General features: G+C 37.9%; 1 long non-coding RNA gene across 5 annotated transcripts; it reads right to left on the reverse strand.

Annotated features, from left to right (window-relative positions):
• Positions 1–1,541: 1,541 nt before the first annotated feature.
• LOC109196262 (uncharacterized) lies at positions 1,542–7,484 on the reverse strand. Of its 5 annotated transcripts, none has more exons than XR_002057800.2 (5): positions 7,345–7,484; positions 5,172–6,431; positions 3,454–4,779; positions 2,925–3,002; positions 1,542–1,977 (listed from the first exon to the last, which is right to left on the reverse strand). It is a non-coding gene; the product is annotated as an uncharacterized LOC109196262 (long non-coding RNA). The 5 variants fall into 5 exon arrangements; XR_003215514.1 differs by having other exon boundaries at positions 3,316–4,779; XR_002057799.2 differs by lacking the exon at positions 2,925–3,002.
• Between the last annotated feature and the right edge of the window lie 5,286 nt (positions 7,485–12,770).

Consider the following 12,770-nt stretch of genomic DNA (forward strand, 5'->3'; position numbering starts at 1 on the left):
GCTTATGGGGGCAAAAAAATCAACCCACATAGAAACTTTTATTTTTTATGTGAATAATAGATATAGCCTATCTATTTATTACAAAGAAAGGGGAGTGTCTGAGGTTGCTCAAGTTATTACTTCTTGGAACTCATTAATCTACAACTCACTCTCTAGAAGGTGGGAGACCCCATGAGTAACTGCTGTTGTCTGTATATAATAAGGCCCTACAGCATTTCCCTAAAAGCTTCAATATTACAGTAATAGTGATAAAAATGAATTGCTTGTATGAATGTATGGGTGAAAAATGAATGGGAGAAAAACATTACACATTTTCCACTACCACAACCCTGAACTAAATAAGCAGTTAAAAAAATGGATGGACTGATATTCTCCAGTCACTAGCATGACATTTTAAAAGAAAAACTTAGTAATTCAGAGGAGATAGTAGAAGCACAAGTCTTTATTTTCTGGGGATCTTGTTCCATATTCATTTTTAATAAGAGCTCTTCATGATGCATGCAAAATAAAAAAGCTTTGCCTTACAATATAATACTATAAATAAGGAGCAATATATTATAACATTATAATGGAATACTGTTAAATATTTTCAAGTTGATCTACTTTTATGAATATTTGTCAGTCTGCACAGAGACCCATGTTTAGTCATATCCAGCTTGGACAAGGAATGAAGGTTTGTGAAGGCAATTTGTGGAAGTCTATTTCAACTAAATAAAAAGTAAAGCGTTTTGAACGCTTTACTTTAAAAAAAGAAAAAGAAAAAAAAATGAAAATGCGTATAAATGAAAAAGTTCAGCACAGATGGAAACTGTGGGTTAAATAAAGGCATACTGTTGCTTTATCAACACAGAAACAGTCAAAATGCAACCGAAAGCTCAAAATACAACACATCAGACCAAGTTACTCATGATCTTTGATCTTGGATACATATGTGTTTACGTCTTCATCAGAATTTCGTTTTTCAGTCTTAGAGTCAGGAACTGGTCTTGCATTGGATTCAGTAGCACCTGCATGTTTCTGTGGCTTATATTTTTTATTCATTGCTGATGGAGTAAATCCGTGTTCATTATAAGCATTTATTACTTTCTCCACTGTTTGGCTTGATACGTTACATAAGTTGGCAGTTTCGCTGACTGACAGTCCTGCAATCCGCGCACCGACTATGTGGCCCTTTTCAAAGTCTGTTAACTCACTCATACTGGACGGGGTAGTGTCAACTGCTTCTCTACTTTTATCCGTTCCAGTGCTCAGTATACTGTACGTCAGCCTTTCTTCCCCATTTCCCTTCTTTAAGAATGATTTGAGACCATTTCTGATGAGGCTACGGCGAACAGTAGCTGGATCAACTGAAGGGCCAGATGCATCTCTCAGGTCCTGTGTCAGGTCTTTGCTGGATCTTTTCCGATTTCTTAAGGACATGACTTTCAGATATTGTTCATCTGCTGTAGATAGTTTTTTAGGCCGGCCACTTCTTCTTTTGTCCTCCACTTGTCCAGTTTGCTGAAATTTTTTAAGGACACACTGCACACCATGCCGAGATATGCCAAGTTTTCGGCTAATAGTTCTTTGGGGTTCACCTTGTTGGTGCAAAAGTACTATTTTATGCCTGTCAAACCGTGTTATCTTCGGCATTTTTTGTAGATTTAACTAAAGATGCAACTAAAGAAATGGGAACAAATGAACAAACTGCCAAAATATATCATTTCAAACTGGTTCTTTGCTATGATTTCCATTACATGTTAACATAACACTGCTTCATTCCTTGAGTTAAATGTCTTTTGAATGCTCCAATGAAGCCAATGTCCAAAGGAAAAACTTTGAAAGACCTTCAGAAAGCCTGGATATTTGATGCTCAAGACAACTTTAAAAATTACAAGCAAGTCTGGCTCTTTGGGAGGCAAAATATAGAGAAACAAAAGGTGGGTCAAATCTTTTGCACAGCACTGTAGATGGAGATGGCTGGTTTTACTTCTTGGCCTGAATGCAAAAAACATGAAAGAAGAAAATACCAGAAGTTAAAATTTCAAACACAATGAAACAACAATACACAGTTGTCTTTCTCTTTGTGTTGATTGGCAACCAGTGTGCATCCTGAGGGAGACATGGAGGGACAAATTATAGGGATGAATTATAACTGACGCCCCCAGTACTCTACCAACCACATACTCTTAATATGATAGTCTTTTCTGTATCATGAGAACGTTTACTTCAAGTTTGTTAAGCATATTTTGATGCTAACAGTTCTGTACTATCAGGCTCCTTAAAAAGTATTATGACCCTGACTCAAGTAAAGTACGTATTATATATAGGATAACTGGATGAGCGGGTGATCCATGCTATATAGATTGTGCAGAGGCCTTGGTGTGAATCTGTCCTAAGGCTATTTACTTGGTGTCTTTCTCCAGCTTTACTCTCTTCTTTCCACTGTCTAATCAAATAAAGGATTAAAAGCCCAAAACATACATTTAAAAAAGTTTTATTTTTTATTCCTTTAGCTGCTGCCCTGGTGGTGTTTAATCGGATGAGAACAGGAAGAGGGAAGAAAAAATGTAAAAACAGAATTCAAACATACATTCTGCCTATGGAAATTTGATATAAGGTCTATAGGTACTGGATGTAAATGGATGCCCTACTTTAGGATAATATACTACACTAATGTATATATATATATATATATATATATATATATATATATAGATATTACCTAAGTAAATTTATTGAAAAATTTAAATGAATTTTAATTATTACTGATGCTCATCAGGGAAGCACAAAGACGCCATTGCAAAACTTTACTCTCCTGCTATCTGCAGAAAAGTTATGTCTGCTCTGATGAGCTGTTTTCTACAGCTGCACAGAGACCCGAGGGATCTGCCATGGTGACGCTGTTTTTCAGAGAGACTGGTCAGTGGGCGGTGACCTTATACCTGTTGATCACTAATAAAATGTCCATCGTCTGCAACATCAGTTACCATGGTGATGTACCTCCGTGAGAAGTGAACCACCTTGGCAGTACAGAAAACCCGCATTAGACGAAAATCTGCTTCGTAGTACAGGCCCCTGAAAATCATCCCCAGTGTTCTCTACACCAGTTCACCCCCAACACTTCCAGAACCCCCCGAAAAGAAACAGGTTAACAGCTAATCAGTCAGGACACAAACGCAACAGGACGGCTAAAAATGGTTTAATCAGTCATGTGCTCTTCTCGGGAAAACGAGTGAGTTTTACTGAACCGCCTAATGCTGTCCACCTTAAAAATAAAACAATCAGTCATTATTGCACAGCTTCAGTTACAAAAGCTAAGAAAGCAAAGCTAACCTGGCTAAATGTAGCCTTACACCTTTCTACCGCAACACGTTCATGTTGAGGTGTAAAATGTTCTTTGCATAAAAAACATAAACACTGCAAACATATTCGCCCTGACGCCGAGAAAACGGATGAAAACACAGGTCAAACCTCTCGCGGTTGGACACGTGAACCCTCTTCCACAGAGTAACAGCGGCGCTGTCACAGGTGTGTTTGTGGTTGGCGCTGCACTTCCGGGTCTGTTGTTGCGTCACCGTGTAAAGTGCACGCACAGCCGTGAAGAGAACAAGCTAAATCACTGCAGTTACATTAGTACTGTAATTTTCAACACATGAGATTCTTTTTAAATATTAATCATTTAAGCCTCTTGCTTTTTCAATATATATGTATGACGTATTCTATTAGCTTTGCCTTGGTTATGTTATTTCATAGTTTTACTGTTTTACCATTTGATTAAAACAGTGTTATGATGTCTGGATACCTGAGAATCCTATTAGCAAACCAAACCAAAGTTCCATGTTTGCTGGTAAACTCGGGAAATAAAGGCTTGGGAAAGGAACAAAAGCTGCATGAGAACAAATTCCTACAGAAAAACAACAGGTAACACAGTGAGGACAGTTACTAGTGAACCAGTCTGGACATAATAAAAAAGGCTGAAATCTACCACCAGATGAGGTAATTCCTTTTAATTAGTCTGAGGTTCAGGTTCTTTATTCCTGTCATGAAACCTTTGAGAGTAGTGATCGTTTTCACGTTCAGATTTGGGGTTCAGCTTCTTCTGTGCTGTACCTTTGCACAGCACCCTGGGGTTCAGATATAGTCTGTGCATCACATTCTTTGTAAGGCTCACTGTTCTTTCCATTGAACTTTGGGGAATCAGTTTCTATCTCTGGTTTCTGATTTGTTGCACCTCGAAAGACACCAGCTTTATGGAGCTCACGCCGTACAGTCTTTACAGAGACTGTATGAGAGAGGTGTCTATTTAGCTCTGAGGTTATCTTACAGGCGGTGTACTCGGGGTGTTCATCGACTATCTGGAGAAGTGTCTGTCTGTCCTTTTCAGTGAGCTTTGACTTGCGCCCGCTGTTCTTTTTTGCTGATGCTGTTCGTCCATGTTTGATGTACACAGTCATGACTCTTGACACTGTTCCCCTTGCCACGTTAAACAGCTGTGCCGTTTTTGTGACAGATGCACCCGACAGCCGTGCAGCAACAATCTGGCACCTTTCAAACTCTGTCAAGTCACTCATACTGATTTGAACACTGCTTTTAAAGTGGTGAATATCTCGTTTGGACACTGTCACCTGACAAACGAGCAGGAAACCCAGCCACTGTGTTGGAGCACTGTCACTTAGGTACCCCAACGTCCACTGTCACATGGCGCTTCCATGATTTTGAATGCTGAAGCAGTGATGTCCTGGTTAGTGGACCAATCAGCTGCTGACAAGCTGTCAAATGTAGTGTCCTCCTTGCTCTCTAAATAGATGGAGAAAGCAGTAAGTCTAAACAAACAAACAAACAAACAAAAAACAACAGTTTTATTTATTTAAATATATTAATTTTACACTAATAAAAATGCTGTGGATTAATCAAGGACTCACACAACCACTGAGGGGAAACCCACAGCAGCTGAAGCATTACTAAATGACTAAAGGAGCTAGGCAAAACAACAACTCTATCAGACTCTATCAGTCAAAAACTATTAAATAAAACTCATTCTCGTTAACAGCTAAATAAGTGGTACTTCTGGATGGTATGGTAATTACGGCTAGCAGGTAGCAAGCACGGCTAAAGTAAACGCAAGGCGCGTATTCACAGTACACATTTGGGTCCTTACTGACAATAATTACAGATAAAATTGTACTTACTCTGTCACTGTACGACGAGTACAGATGTTTGTTTTACAAGGAAGCAAGGAACTAGTTCCGCTCATAGATTTTCAGAATAAAAGCGCCAGGGCCATGGGCCGCACATTCTAATACTGCTAGGAGAGGAACGACCGAGACACCTCACCAAGAACAAATTAAGTAATTTGTTCTATTCATGTCTGCTCCTCCGTCCTCCACTCTCCTGCCGGTGACCCAGAAATTAATCTCAGTACAGCATGCTGAAGGTTGTCAGCAGTTATGCTTTAACAAAATTTATGTACAATGTTCCTCCATGATATTTAATCGACAGCTTTGAAGGACGTCTAATTTTCTAACTGCCTGTTGCCTCCTCTCAGAGAGTATGTGCAATTTGAGAAATGAAATAGTGTCATTAACACAGAAAGAAAATACACAAAAAGATTGAAATTTAAGATTTATTTGTTAAAAATATGCAATATTGCTCAAAAAAAAAAAAAAAAAAAAAAAGTATGAGTTTGCAACACAGCCAGTCCACATCAGCAAACAGTTTAAGATCATTTTTGGCCACTCCTATTTTGAATTTCTTTAAACTAAACAGTAAAAATTAGTTTACTATAAATAAAGTAATTGATATTCTTTTTTTTTTTTCTTTAAAGAGATAATCTGTCAGCAGAGAGGAAAAGTGTTGGTTAAAAAAAGGCATACTGTGGCTTTCTGAAAACAGAAAAAGTGTAAATGTAACATAAGGATCAAAGTACAGCTCATCAGACCAAGTTATTCATCTTCTTGGGTCTTGGGTTCAGGCGTGTCCATGTCTTCATCAGGATTTTGTGTTTCGACCTCAGACTCAGGAACCACTTTCGCCCTGGCCGCTTTTCCATTAGCAACTGTATTTTTCTGTGGCTTGCGTGTTTTTTTTTTCTGTGCTGATGCAGTAAATCCGTAGTTCTTATAAGCACTCATGACTTTCATCACTGTTCGGGCTGAAACGTTACACAGCTCGGCAGTTTCGCTCACAGACATGCCTCCAATACGCGCGCCGACTATTTTGCCTTTTTCAAAGTCTGTTAGCTCACTCATGCTGGAGGTGGAGAGGTTTCGACTACTGCTTGTAGACTGGACAGACAACCCCAACGATCAGTCAAGCTAATAGCTGTGCAACTGCCTCTGTAGCTTGGACTCATTCACATCAAAGCTGAATTGTTTCCATGCGGTGTTCCTTGGTTTGTCCACTGCAGTGTGGGTATACTCTGAGAGGGATGATTGGTGATGCTCTGTGGCCTGAATGCAAAACATAAGAAACATCAGAAAGTAAAATTTCAAATCTAACTGACACTATTGGAGAAGCTCATAGACTAGTGGTGCAAAAAAGTGCACTTCTGGAATTGCTTTACTAACAAACACATTCAATATATTTGTACTTTAGGTACTTCCACTTCTATTCAATTACATTTTAGACTCAGTGCACTTCATTTTAAATATTGAGCTGCTTATCATTTTGCAGGTTTAATATAGATATACTAATGCGTCATTATATTATTATAATAAAATAACATGCTAAAGTCATCTAAAGCTGCAACTATCAGTTATTATGACCCAATAATATGATGCTAGTTGGCTTTATCAGAAAAAATAAATAAAAATATTTTTTCAAGCCTTTGTTAACAGCCATGTTGAAAATGGCCACCATCTTGAGTTTGGCTGGTGGGTGGCTGATGAGCTTTATCAAACAAGTACGCATAAAAACAGCATATGTGCCAGTTTTGGTGCGTGTATCCTCTTGTGAACCATTTCCGTGTAATGTTCAGGTATCTGCTGCTCTACAGGATCAAACAAAAGCGTCCTGAGTGAAGCTGATTCCAGCATCAGGAATCACAAAACCACTAAAGGTGAGCCAACATCACCTGATACGTTAAAGTAACTGTTTTAGGATCCAGATAACATCACCCGAACACTTTGCGTCACCATGCAGCAGCTCAAGCACACTTACAGAAGCTCGTTGGTGCTTTTTTCCAACCAAACCGATGATAATCAGTCTTGCTGTAACGTTCAGTTTTGCTAGCCAGGTAGCAAACCGCAACATAGCTGCCCTCAACAAACTGCATATTCCGAGCACGCCTTCATCATTGCAACACAATTTATATTCAAATTAAACATAAAAGAATTTGTACTAACTATTATGCACTGTACTTACAACTAAAGCTGAACAAGTCTGTGTTTGTGTCCACTGCTACTCTTCTGTGCGTCACGCGTTTCGCCAAGGAGAACAAAATACGTCCGGCGGGGTTTTTCACAATAAAACTCTCAATTTGTGAAAAAACTGTATTATTGATAAAGTCAAAGATCCAAGGCAGACGTTAGAATTTTATTCATACCGTGTTCATGAAATAGCTGAGTAAGAAAGTGCTTTTGTTTTCTATTTTTGTTGGTAACAGTCACCCAACAGATGGTCCTACTGGTTAAAGATAGAAAAATATATTTATGTGATTTTAATATATTAAAAAAAAATACTATATTAATTCCCCCCCACCAAACAAACAACAATAACAAAAACATCCAGAAACTATGAAACTAGTTCCTATACAGATTATCACAAGGTTTCTGAAGTAACACAGATTAAGCTCGTCCTTCTGTCAACATCCTATAAAACACAAAAGCTCCATAAATAACTTCTCAGAATATTAATGATAATTTGATTCACAATAAATAAATAAATAAATAAATAATCCCCTTGCACTACACACTGTACTGTGCAGAACTCTTGAGTCAACCCTCGTTTCTTTCAATTTCACTTCCAGGGAGCTGAGAGCAATAGTTCTCAGGGCTTTTGAAAGTATTTCAATATTTTATGTTTTTTACAGCCAAATTTGTAAATAACCCATTTTCAAATATTATCTTTAAGCCCTTTCTTACTAGCAGCGGGTCACACAAACACAGCATTTGTTCCCAATGTCATGTTCTTAAGAAACAGAAAAAAAGTTCAGCAAAGACCTGAAACAGGATCTAAAAGTTACATCTGGTCCTGAAGTTGATCCATCTACTGTTCACCGCAGCCTCATCAGAAAGGGTCTCAAAGAAGAAGGAAATATGAACACAAAAAATACTGTCAGATTTTGAATACATTTGATTTTGCAATACCATCTGAAAAACATCTGACTGGCAACAGCTTCATTTTTCAGCATGACAATGTCCCCAACACATTCCTGGTGCAATAAAAACATAACTGGAGACAGCCAACACCCAAAGAAGAGATCTGGATTATTCCTGAAACTACTTAAAGAAATAACAAGAAAGATGCCTAAATAAATAAATCACTGCACTAATTCCAATTTACTTAACAAAACACATCAAGAATTAAAATCTGACTCAAGATATTTGGACAGTACTAAACATAATTTACATGAATAAATGGAATCTCCCAACAACTTTATTAAGTGACTAGAGTTGGTCACTTAATAAAGTTGTTTCATGTTACTTTAAGTCAGAGGTTCCCAAAGTGTGGGGCCCGCCCCCTGGGGGGGGGCGCAGAGCCATTGCAGAGGGGGCGCGGTATGAAAAAAAAAAAAAAAAGAGCGCTTGGACACTGTGGACAGGTTTTTGACGGGGCTCCCACATAAACGCAAAGCAGGAGATGAAGCATCGCCAAATATGTTTCCAAACCAACTTCCTTCCAAGCCAAAGACTAGAAAATATGGTGAAGCATATCTTCCCTTTGGCTTCACCTGCACAAGTGCCAAGGTAGGTCTCCCCTGCAAAATTAGTTTCCCTGCGTCGGGAGCAGCGCTGGGCTCTCCAAATCACGGACAAACAGGATCCCACATTCTTGATTTTTAGTTCACAAACACTTCTTGTAATAACTAACTACTCCTGATATTTTGGACATGTTAGCTCTTTATGCAGTAAAGTTACAGTGGGATACAAATAATATCAGGCTGATCCTGCCGTAATTTGTTCCCCCTGTTCAAATCACGGACAAACAGCATCCCACAGCTGTTTATGTGTTTAAATCCATTTTGCACAGACAGACATTTTTTGAACAATGTATTGATAGCAATGTTGAATATTATTACACAGGAAAAAAAAAAGGTGGTGGTGGGGGGACATTTTTCTTGTAAAAAAAGGGGGGCCTGGCAAAAAAAGTTTGGGAACCACTGTTTTAAGTGTTGCTGGAGTCTTATTTGTTGTGACTGAAATGATAAATGCTCTTAAAGCTATTAAATTTACTGAGCAAAGCAACTAAGAAGCAAAAATGTAAGATAAAAGTTAAAATAGTAAAACATAGCAGAAATGAAACACGAGCGTCCTGTACTTGAACATGTACTTGAATGTTCTATTATGGAGCGCCGACATATAAATGTTATGAATGTGCCAAGAAACTATGCAAACACGTAGTGAAATCTAAAAACAGAGATAATTTAAAACGTACCAAAGTAAAGCGATCTCTCTCCTTTCATGTCGCTGTCATAATCTCCTCGCCTGCTAATATGTGCATCCAGCCTTTACATTACTGCCCTCTTGCGGCTGCAGTCAGTTATTTTCGCTGTTTCAGTCTCCATTGCTCAGTTCAGAGCTGGACAAGCTGAGAGGCCAGAAGCTTTTTTTTCACATCAACATCTAAGTCCTCATTATTTTCTGAAAGCTTTAGTATGTCTGAGAAGATGCTTTAAACAAGCAAACATGGATGTCTGAGTTAGCCAAAGTGTATTATTCATGGTAATTACAATTTAGAAAACAGTATACTGTATAGAAAGAGCAAAGAATTGGTATAAGTCACATAGTCACCTCTGCATTAAAGCAGCCATTAGTTCTCTAGGGGAGCTAATGGGATTAGGTAAATTGGTAACTGTAAAATGCCCACAGGTGTGAACGGTTATCTGTCTCTATGTGTTAGCCCTGCGACAGACTGGCGACCCCGCCTCTTGCCCTGAGACAGCTGGGATGTATCCCTCATGAATGATATCAAGTCATCTTGAGCCACAAACAACATTCCTGTCACAAGGTAGAAGCCGCAATCATTTTTTGGCAGTGACTTTTATATATCCTTTATTTTTCCAGTTAAAAAAAAATCTTGCTAACATTAAAAATGTTAGTTTTTTTCCTTCTTCTTGGTAATCTTGACAGGAGGATAGCGATAATTGCAACAAATATAACGTTCTGTAAACATATTTTATGGCAAAAAAGGACCAGATTAGTTATAATGTAAGTACAAGACAGTTATAAAGATACCTGAAAAATATGTAATTTTCAAATTTGATATATAGGCCCTAAATCCTGTTTACTAGAGTTTATTTCCCAATATAAGTAACATCATTACACATAAAAAACAAGAAACACTAGAAATCTTTTTTTTTTTCAGACGAGCTCTTAAGCAAAACCAAAATTAAAAAGTATTATAAATAGTGGAATCTAGGGGATGTAGCAGGAGCACTGAGATATCAGTGATACAGTAAGGCATTTATACAACATTTAGAAACTTGATGGTCACAGGAAGAGAGTGGGTAGAAGCAGATGGAAGAAATGATGATTACCTTTCTCAGGATAGGACACGCTGTTCTTGCTTGTCAATTCGTTTTAGTTTAACTGCCATTAAACTAAAACGAATCTGAAAGGAATCAAAAGTGATAAAGTGATCAGCAAAATGGGACTCCTCCAATTTTCCGACTTGAACAAACATTCCAGACTGGAGCGCCCAAAGAAGAAAATGGATACAAAACCTTTAAAACCTAGAACCAAATGAGGAACGGTCCATGGAAATAGATACTATCCAGTAAGTCAGACTTTTTTAGCTTTCTCCTTGTTTATCATTTTACCGCTAGCATAGTGAACCGTTGTGAAGTAGTATCATGCAAACCAAACAGGTGCGCTCAAGAATGCATCTTAGATTTTAAAAAATATCTTTTCATAGTTTTAACATTGAATTGGATTTTTTTTTCATTGTGCGACATTCTAAAAGCATCTTAAAATGCGTCTTGCTTGAAATGAAAAAATATTGTCATAAGGTAAGCTGCTCAACTTCAGCAACAAAGTTGAGTGAAAACATAATTTGAAGATGTTGGTTGCTTCAAGAGCAGGTTGGTGTTGCAGTGGTTATAGGAAAAGATTCTTGGGTACTCTAGTTTCATGCCACAAAAGAGATGCTTGTTAGGTTAATTCGTTACAAAGTTCTTGCAAAATTTTTTAAACCGTACACTGCAGTTAATTCATATGTTTGGGAAATTTTTGATCATAGTTTGTGTGAGGTGCTGTGTGTATGTGTGTAGCTGAACGACTGAACCATTGCCATCTTAGTTTTTTCCATTTAAAATTGAGCCTTTGTAGATTATTTAACAGATGATCATGCAGGTCTAATTATAGGTATGCTAGTTGTGTCTGGTAATGGTTGAAACTGAAGGCTGGCCGGATGCAAAGTGATCTACTTTTTCCACGTGGAGTACAGTGCTTAACATATTTATTAGACCAGCATCCAAGGTTTATGCTAAAACTGCTGTGGAAATAGAGGAAATTATTTTACTGCTACAATATAACCTGCATTATTATAATTGCATTAATAACATTCTTTACAGCATTATTCCATTTAATAATATTTCTTACAGTATTGATATTGCATTAAAGTTGTTTATTGAAGATGTTCATTTAAGGATCCTTCCATTATGTTAACTTTTATTACAGGTATGGCCAGAAGTATTTCTTACACATTGCATAGTATTTGTGCTTATTCAGAGTTGTGGCTTAGTCTACAGAGGGTCTTAAGCTTTGTGAAGCGCGAGTCTTCACAATCTATTGTGTTGAGGACTAAAGCATAGAAGGATAATTGCATACACGCTTACAAAACACATATAATACATATAATCTAGGAACAGGCCTGAGCAAGAGGCCCAAATGTATTCAGCTTCCTGTTGCAACCTGTTGCACTTTACCCTGCTTGGTGACAGATGACCGGAGTAAACCACCAGCCGTCAGAGACCCTTAGGGCTTGAAGATTATTGCCTTGTATGGAAGGTGTGATAGAAAGAGGAACTTCTCTGTCTAATTTTAGGGGTTTAAGATTGACCATTTACTGTAACTGATGCATATTATGTTCAATTGTGACGCATGAGGGGGCGTAACCCTGATGAATGAAACCATTCTGAATTGAGCTGTTCGGGGAAGATCGATGCTGGGGTTGCAGTATACATCTTCCCACCTGTGTGCTCAATAAATCATTGTTTGACTTAACTCTTCTGGACCAGTGTTGTTTTTGTGCCCTCCCTCAATATTTGAACTCGCAACATTTTGGGGGCTCGTCCTGTGTATTGAGGAGGGAGTGATTTCGGAGCTAAATTAATATTGTGAATTACTGTACTAGTTTTTAATGCCATGCAATGGTTAATTCACAAATTTAATAAGATATAGTTTGGAAGAATCAAAACCAAAAATCTCATGTTTCACTTTTAAGATGTGTCTAATGAAATTATTTCCTGATCTGTGTTAAAGCCCACTTAAGCTGCAAAGACCAGAGTCTCCTGCAGAGAGTTATGTTTTCATGAACAGTGACATGTCCAAAGGGGAACCGCTACACTTTAGTAATAATCAGCCAAGGTAAGATACTGTGGAAATACAGTTCTATTTAACAGTTAAGAA

The sequence above is a fragment of the Oreochromis niloticus genome, linkage group LG20 (genome assembly GCF_001858045.2).
Source record: "Oreochromis niloticus isolate F11D_XX linkage group LG20, O_niloticus_UMD_NMBU, whole genome shotgun sequence".
Classification (NCBI taxonomy): domain Eukaryota; kingdom Metazoa; phylum Chordata; class Actinopteri; order Cichliformes; family Cichlidae; genus Oreochromis; species Oreochromis niloticus.